Below are 8,240 nucleotides of genomic sequence, written 5' to 3' on the forward strand. Positions count from 1 at the left end.
CGCAAAGTGTCAGACACGAATGAATGGCTCCACTTTCACTTTAGTCGAGTATTGTCATATGTTTAAAAATCTATAAAAATATGGTAAATAATACCGGTACAAATTTCATCATTAAACATACATATTCAGCTGTTTTAATGCATGATGAGAGAACTCTGAAACAACTTGCGTTTTCATTGTTATTGGTGACCATGCCAGACCTGCCTCTTGAGAAATCTATGTGCAGTTGAGAAAGCAACATTTAGAACTGGACATGGAAAAACAGACTGGTTCCAAATAGGAAAAGGAGTACATCAGGCTGTATAATGTCACCCTGCTTATTTAACGTCTATGCATAGTACATCATGAGAAATGCTAGACTGGACGAAACACAAGCTGGAATCAAGATTGCCGGGAGAAATTTCAAGAACCTCCGATATGCAGATGACACCACCCTTATGGCAGAAAGTGAAGAGGAACTAAGAAGCCTCTTGATGCAAGTGAAAGAGAGTGAAAAAGTTGGCTTAAAGCTCACCTTTCAGAAAATGAAGATCATGGCTTCTGGTCCCATCACTTCATGGGAAATAGATGGGGAAACAGTGGAAACAGTGTCAGAGTTTATTTTTGGGGCTCCAAAATCCCTGCAGATGGTGACTGCAGCCATGAAATTAAAAGATGCTTACTCCTTGAAAGAAAAGTTATGACTAACCTAGATAGCACGTTCAAAAGCAGAAACATTACTTTACCGACTAAGGTCCGTCTAGTCAAGGCTATGGTGTTTCCTGCGGTCATGTATGGATGTGAGTTGGACTGTGAAGAAAGCTGAGCACCGAAGAATTGATGCTTTTGAACTATGGTGCTGGAGAAGACTCTTGAGAGTGCCTTGGACTGCGAGGAGATCCAACCAGTCCATTCTGAAGGAGATCAGCCCTGGGACTTCTTTGGAAGGAATGATGCTAAAGCGGAAACTCCAGTAGTTTGGCCACCTCATGTGAAGAGTTGACTCATTGGAAAAGAACTCTGATGCTGGGAGGGATTGGGGGCAGGCGGAGAAGGAGACGACAGAGGATGAGATGGCTGGATGACATCGCTTACTCGATGGACGTGAGTCTGAGTGAACTTCGGGAGTTGGTGACGTACATGGAGGCCTGGCGTGCTGCATTTCATGGGGTCACAAAGAGTCAGACACAACTGAGTGACTGAACGGAACTGAACTGAACAGAACTGAAGCTAGGGACTGTTGGTGGCAGAAGTAGAGGCCCTAGTCTGTGTATCCAAAGTTGGAGTGATGGAATACAGTTTAAAGTGACTGTAAACATAGGGAATTTAGAAAGATGGTAATGATAACCCTGTATGCGAAACAGCAAAAGAGACACAGATGAATAGAACAGTCGTTTGGACTCTGTGGGAAAGGGAGAGGGTGGGATGATTTGCGAGAATGGCATTGAAACATGTATAATGTCATATAAGAAAAGAATCACCAGTCTAGCTTCAGTGTAGGAGAGGATGCTTGGGACTGTTGCACGGGGTTGACCCAGAGGGATGGTAAGGGGAGGGCGGAGGGAGGGGGTTTAGGATTGGGAACACGTCTACACCCGTGGAGGGTTCATGTTGGTGTCTAACAAAACCAATGCACTATTGTAAAGTACAATATAAATAAATAAAGTGACTGTAAACAAAGAAACAGAAAAGAGTTTCTCTTCAGAAATAAAATGTTCAGAATTGATTTTCATACTGAGGGAAGGCCTTTTCACCTACTAAGTATTAGTGAACATTCTGGCTAGATATAGTTTTGCTTGAACTTTATGCTAGACAGCCTATTTTTGACCTGGGAAACACATATTGTACATCTGCTTTAACCATGGAGGAGAGTCACTGGGTATTCACTGGAATGGGAAAGTAAAAATCTGTTGCAGTTGTCTTTCATCAGTGTACCCTCTGGAGAAGTCAGGATATGAAAATGAGATTGTGCATTTCTGTGCTTTGGAGTTATGTGTTCCTAGTTAGTGAAGATAATTAAGAAGTGTAATGATTCCAGATTCTCGCCTAGGAAAACACTAACATCACTGTTGTCAGACCTGTATTTTGTGGTTAACAGGATCCTTTTCCCACGAGATATGTTTCATTCATGTACTTTCAACTTTAAAGAATTTTCTCTGTGTCCTGGCTCTGCCCCTACAGCTTCAGAACACTCCTCTTTAAACTGTACGGAAGACCATTTCCCAGGCTATGGTCCTTGAGTTTATTTTCATTTTTCTCCTAATTTTAGTATATATAATTTATTGGGTATTTTTATCATTATGGCATAATTTTCTTCAAACTTCGTACTGAAAGTTGTCTCCTATTTAATCATGACATGTGATCAGTGAGTCCACATACTAAGGAATGACAATTGGCACTTTTTAGCAGAAACCAGGGCTTCCCTGGGAGGTAAGCTGCCTAAGAATCTGATGCAATGCAGGAGACCCCAGTTTGATTTCTGGTTTGGGAGGATGCTCTGGAGAAGCAACAGGCCACTCCCTCCAGGGTTCTTCAGGTTTCCCTGGTAGTTTAGATAGCAAACAATCCATCTGCTATGAGAGAGCCACTGGAAGACTGGCCTAACAACCCACTCCAGTATTCTTGCCTGAAGAACCCCCATGGACAGAGGAGCTTGATGGGCTATATTCCAGACACTCACAAAGAACCAGACACGACTGTGAGTATGAGCAGACCAGAAACCAAAATATATTTTTAAGAAATCCTTGAAAACCTTGAAATTTGGAAGTGTTCCTTAGAAAGAGCATGTTAACCCTGAAAAAAAAAAAAGACAAACCATAAAGCAATGAACTTTATTACTCTCTTTTCCCTATAAGATCAGAAGAGAAATGGAGTGTCGTTTCCCTTTTTAGAAGCTAGTTTTTCTAGTAGAAACTATGAAATGATTAAATAAATTATTGAAAACTACTGAAATGCTGCTTTCAAATAAGTAAATAAATAAATGAATAAATAAATAAATAAGTAAAATCCAATTCAAGACGGATACCAAAGCAAGAATATAATCGATATCACTTGCTGTTGTGAGACATAGCTTCAAAAGAGAACCAAATTAATGTATATAATGACTGGCTAAATTCTCTGGCAATACGTTATAAAAACTTGCAGTCAACATTGAAAGGGATTTTTACACACAATAAAATAAAAATGCCTTTTACTTATGCACACTTCTAATAATCAAAAGCACTGACTACTTTTCAGACATTCCAGGCCAAGGACATTTAAACAAACTATCTACTTTATCTGCCAAAACAACACGGTGGTGGTGGTCATGATTAGCTGCTAAGTCATTTCCGTCTCTTCATCTCCATGGACCATAGACCACCAGGCTCCTCTGCCCGTGGGTTTTCCCAGCAAGAATACTGAGTCTGGTTTTCATTCTCTCTTCCGGAAGATCTATCTTCCCAAATCAGGGATTTCTCAACCCTGGGTCATCTACATTGGGAAGTGGACTCTTTACCAATGAGCCACCAGGAGAATACCCCAAAGAAAAACAGTATCTACTTAAGTACTTCCTGGCTTTCATATGTACAGTATCAAACTTCCAGCCTAAATAGTCTGTGTTGAACTACCATAGTGATCCATCGATTAATAGTCAGCCTCCCAGTGATTCTTGTCTGGGAAGATCCCACATGCTGAAGTGTAGCTAAGCTCATGGGCCACAACTCAGGAGCTCATGTGCCGAAACTAGAGCCAGTGTTCTCCAGCAAAAGAAACATCACAGTGGGAAGGCTATGCAGCATAGTGAAGTGCACCATACCACTTGCCTCAGCTAGAGAAAGCCCTTGAACATCCATGACTGCCTGGCCCTTACAAAATAAATGCAGTTTTAAAAATAACAAATATTCATGTCAATGTATGGGAAAACCAATACAGTGTTGTAAAGTAAAATAAAGTAAAAATTAAAAGTAAAGAAAAAAATAAATAAAATGGAAAAATAAATACATAAATAAGACCTTAAGGGGCAAAAAAAAAAAAAAAAAAAAAAACCAACCAGTGAGTTTAGCAGAGAAGTTAGTTACATATATTTAGCAACAAGCAAATATAATTTGCATGTTGAAAGTGCAAAAATACTAATTTTTCAAAACGTGATAGAATGATACTGATTATAAGAAATCTATCACAGAATAAAAATATTCTAGGCAATAGTTCAGCAGGATGAGAGGTAAGGGTATCCCAGCCATCAGAGTTCACATTTATGATGTGAAAGCCGAAAAGCCTATGAAACATCATGTTGGTCATATAATTCGAGTATCCATATATCCACTTAAGCTCTTAGCTATCTCTTCTGCACCTTTATATTTCATTCTGAAGCCATTTGGATTTTCTGAAAGAATGTGTAGATTTGTTTTGTTTGTGTTAGTTTCTGAGGAGACTTCTCATTCTGCCCACATGCTAGGAAACTTTTACTATATTTTCCATTAATATAATTCAACTTTCATCTACTCTAACCTTTCATACCATTAATCCCATATTGATTTCTTTTAGCAGGCTCTAGTGATGTTCTTCAAGCTCTTTTAGCCATTCTTTCACTTGGGTATAATGCTCACTGATTTGAATAGCAAATTACCACTTTTCTAATGTGCTTTTAGAGCGTGGTGAGCTGCTCTGTTTCAGGCTTTTGGTTGGAAAACCCTGCCTTATTGTCAGGGCTGCAGTATCTTCTGATACCAAAGGAAAGACTACAAATATTCCAAACAAATTTGATTATGGTAATTAACATTTTCTAAAGAATTAAAGAGTTCCTCATCAAAATATTTATTCCCATGGAAAAAATAGCCCCAGCTCCTTAAGTACATCATGATTTTATTAAGGGAATCTGTGAGAACGGCCATGTTCTCTGTGCATCGTGACTTCATCAACACACCTCTCTGAGGTGAAAAAACAAGTTAGAATTCACATACTTCAGGAAAGCCATATTTCAATATGGAAAAACCTTGTTTCAATAAGAGGAAAAATGGCTGCATGAGAAGTGGATTGATATTGTTTCTCTATTTTTCTCTGAGCATCTTCCTGTAAGTTGTGTCTTCACTTCTTACTGAAATGGTTGATTCTGCTGTTGTTCAGTTGCTCAGGCATAGTAACTCTCTGCAACATAATAAGGCATGTTACGCTCCTTTTTATGCAGCACACCACGCCTCACTGTCCATCACTAACTCCCAGAGTTTGCTCAAAGTCATGTGCCTCAAATTAGTTGTACCATCCAACCATCTCATCGTCTGCTAGGCCCTTCTCCTTCTGCACTCAAGCTTTCCCAGCATCAGGGTCTTTTCCTATAGTTAGCTCTTTGCATCGGGTGGCGAAAGTACCAGAGTTTCAGCTTCAGCAAAAGTACTTCCAATGAATATTCAGGGCTGATTTCCATCAGGATTGACTGCTTTGATCTCCTTGCAGTCCAAGGGACTCGCAAGAGTCTTCTCCAACACCACAGTTCAAAATCATCAATGATTCCATGCGCAACTTCCCGTATAGTCCAACTCTCCCATCCATACATGAGTAATGGAAACTCCATAGGTATGACTTGATAGACTATTAATTGCAAAGTAATGCCTCTGCTTTTGCATATGCTCTTTAGGTGGTTGCAGCTTTTCTTCATAGGATCTAGCACCTTTTAATTCCACGGCTGCCCTCACCATCTGCAGTGATTTTGGAGCCCGAGAAAATAAAGTCTATCACTGTTTCCATTTTTCCTCATGATTTCCCTATTTCATGTGAAGTCACGGGGCCAGATGCCATGATCTTCATTTTTTCAACATTGAGTTTTAAGCAAGGTTCTTCACTCTCTTCTTTCTTTCCATCAATATGCTCTTTATTTATTCTCCACTTTCTGTCATATATGTGGTGTCAACTGCAAATCTGTGGTTATTGATAGTTCTCCAAGCAATCTTGATTCTAGTTGGGCTTCATCCAGCCTGGCATTTCACATGACGTGCTGAATATAAGTTAAATAAGCCACATGACAATATACAGCCTTGATGTGCTCCTTTCCCTATTTGAAGCTAGCGCATTGTTCTATGTCCAAGTGTTGCTTCTTGACATGCCTACAGATTTCTCAGCAGGCAGCTAAAGAGGTCTGGTATTTGCATCTTTCCAGGAATTTCCCATAGCTTGTTGTCATCCACACAGTCAAAACCTTTGGCATAGTCCAAATCAGATGTCGATGTTTTTCTTGAACTCCTTTGCTTTTTCTTTGATCCAATGGATGCTGACAATTTGATCTCTGGTTTCTCTGACTTTTCTAAATCCAGCTTTAGCATCTGGAAGTTCTCAGTTCATGTACTGCTGAAGCCTAGCTTGAAGAACTTTGAACATGACTTTGCTTACATGTGAGATGTGTGCAATTGTGTGTTAGTTTAAACAATCTTTGGCCTAGCTTTTCTTGAGGATTGGAGTTTAAACTAACCTTTCCAAGTTCGGCGGCCAGTGCCGAGGTTTTCAAATTCGCTGGCATATTGCGTGCAGGATTGGAATGTCATAATCTGGTAGGACTTGAAATTCCACAACTGGAAACACATTACCTCTAGTAACTTTGTTCATAGTTATGTACAAAGGGCTGCTTGATTTCACATTGCAGGATGTCTGGTTCTGGGTGAGTAAAGACACCTTCACGGTTATGTGGGTCATTAAGATCTTCTTCTTCTTCTTCTTTTTTTTTTTTAAGTTCAGTTCTTCTGTGTATTCTTGCCACCACTTCTTAATATATCTGCTTCTGTTAGGTCCATATATTTTGTCTCCTTTATTGTGCCCATCTTTGCATGAAATGTTCCCTTGGTATCTGTATCATTCTTGAGGTAATCTCTGTTCTTTGCCATCCTATTGTGTTTCTCTGTTTCTTTGCATTGATCCCTGAGGAAGGCTTTTCTTATCTCTCCTTGCTATTCTTAAGAAAACTGCATTCAAATGGATTATCTTTCTTTTTCTCCTATGCCTTTAGCTTCTCTTCTTTTCTTAGTTATTTGTAAGGCCTCCTCAGACAAACCTTTTGCCTTTTTGCATTTCTTTTTCTTGGGTAGGTTTTGTTCATTGTCTCATGCAGAATGTCATGACCCTTGGTCCATAGTTCTCCAAGCAGTCTGTCTATAAGATCTAATCCCTCAAATCTATTTGTCAAATCCACTGTGTAATCATAAGAGATTGATTTTGGCCATCCCAAATGGTCTAGCGGTTTTCCATACTTTCTTCAACTTAAATCTGAAGTTTTCTTTAAGGCATTCCTATTCTGAGACATGTCACTGCTCAGTCTTGGGTTTTTTTTTTTTTTTATGACTGCATAGAGCTTCTCTTTCTTCGGCTACAAAGAACAGAATCAGTCTGATTTCAGCATTGACCATCTCAAGAGTCATCTCTTGTGTTGTTGGAAGAGGGTGATTTCTATGAATGGTGAGTTCTCTTAGGGAATTCTGTTAGCGTTTGCATTACTTCATATGTACTCCAAGGTCCAACTTGCCTGTTATTCCAGGTATCTCTTGACTTCCTACTTTCTCTAGGAGGCAATGAACGTGGGCAGTATAAGCCCTCATTCCTCTGCCTTTTCTAAATCCATCGCATATATTTGGAAGTTCTTGGTTCAAATACTTTGAAGCCTAGCACAAAGGATTTTGAGCCTTATCTTGCTGAGTATGTGAAATGAGCACAAGAGTGCAGTACTTTGACAAATTTTCAGCATTACCCTTTGATGTGGGGATCAGTACGTTGTCATGTGTACACTAGAGCTTGCTCAGTAGTGGCATAATGTGTATTCCATAGTGCAAACTCAGAAGTTGGAACATGTATGGCATATAATGTTGACTCAGTAGAGGTAGGATGATACTTTCAGAGTGCAAGCTCAATAGTTGTGCTAAGCCTTCTGTAGAACACTGATTCAGCAATGGTAAGATGTGTGAACTAGAATTCAGGGTCAATAGTGTTGTCACATTTCCTCGAGAGTTTAGCCACTGCAGAAGTGGCATGTGTGCTTAGAATGGGGTCTTAATAGTGGTGAGATGCATGCTCTACATCTCAGTCTCAGTAGAAGAGAGGTGTGTTCTCTAGAGTGCAAGCTAGTAGTTACAAGACACTTGGTGTGCTGACCTGTAGTACACAAAGAAGCAGTGGAAGTTGTCACAGCACTGAAACACTGACTGGAGAAAAACTCCTCGGTGTGTTTGACCCACAGTAGACAAAGAAACGTTCCAAGAATGTTTTACCTATGAGTTACAGCATGGTGGTAATTATTGAGTGCGTTC

The sequence above is a fragment of the Ovis aries genome, chromosome Y, assembly GCF_016772045.2.
Source record: "Ovis aries strain OAR_USU_Benz2616 breed Rambouillet chromosome Y, ARS-UI_Ramb_v3.0, whole genome shotgun sequence".
Taxonomy (NCBI): domain Eukaryota; kingdom Metazoa; phylum Chordata; class Mammalia; order Artiodactyla; family Bovidae; genus Ovis; species Ovis aries.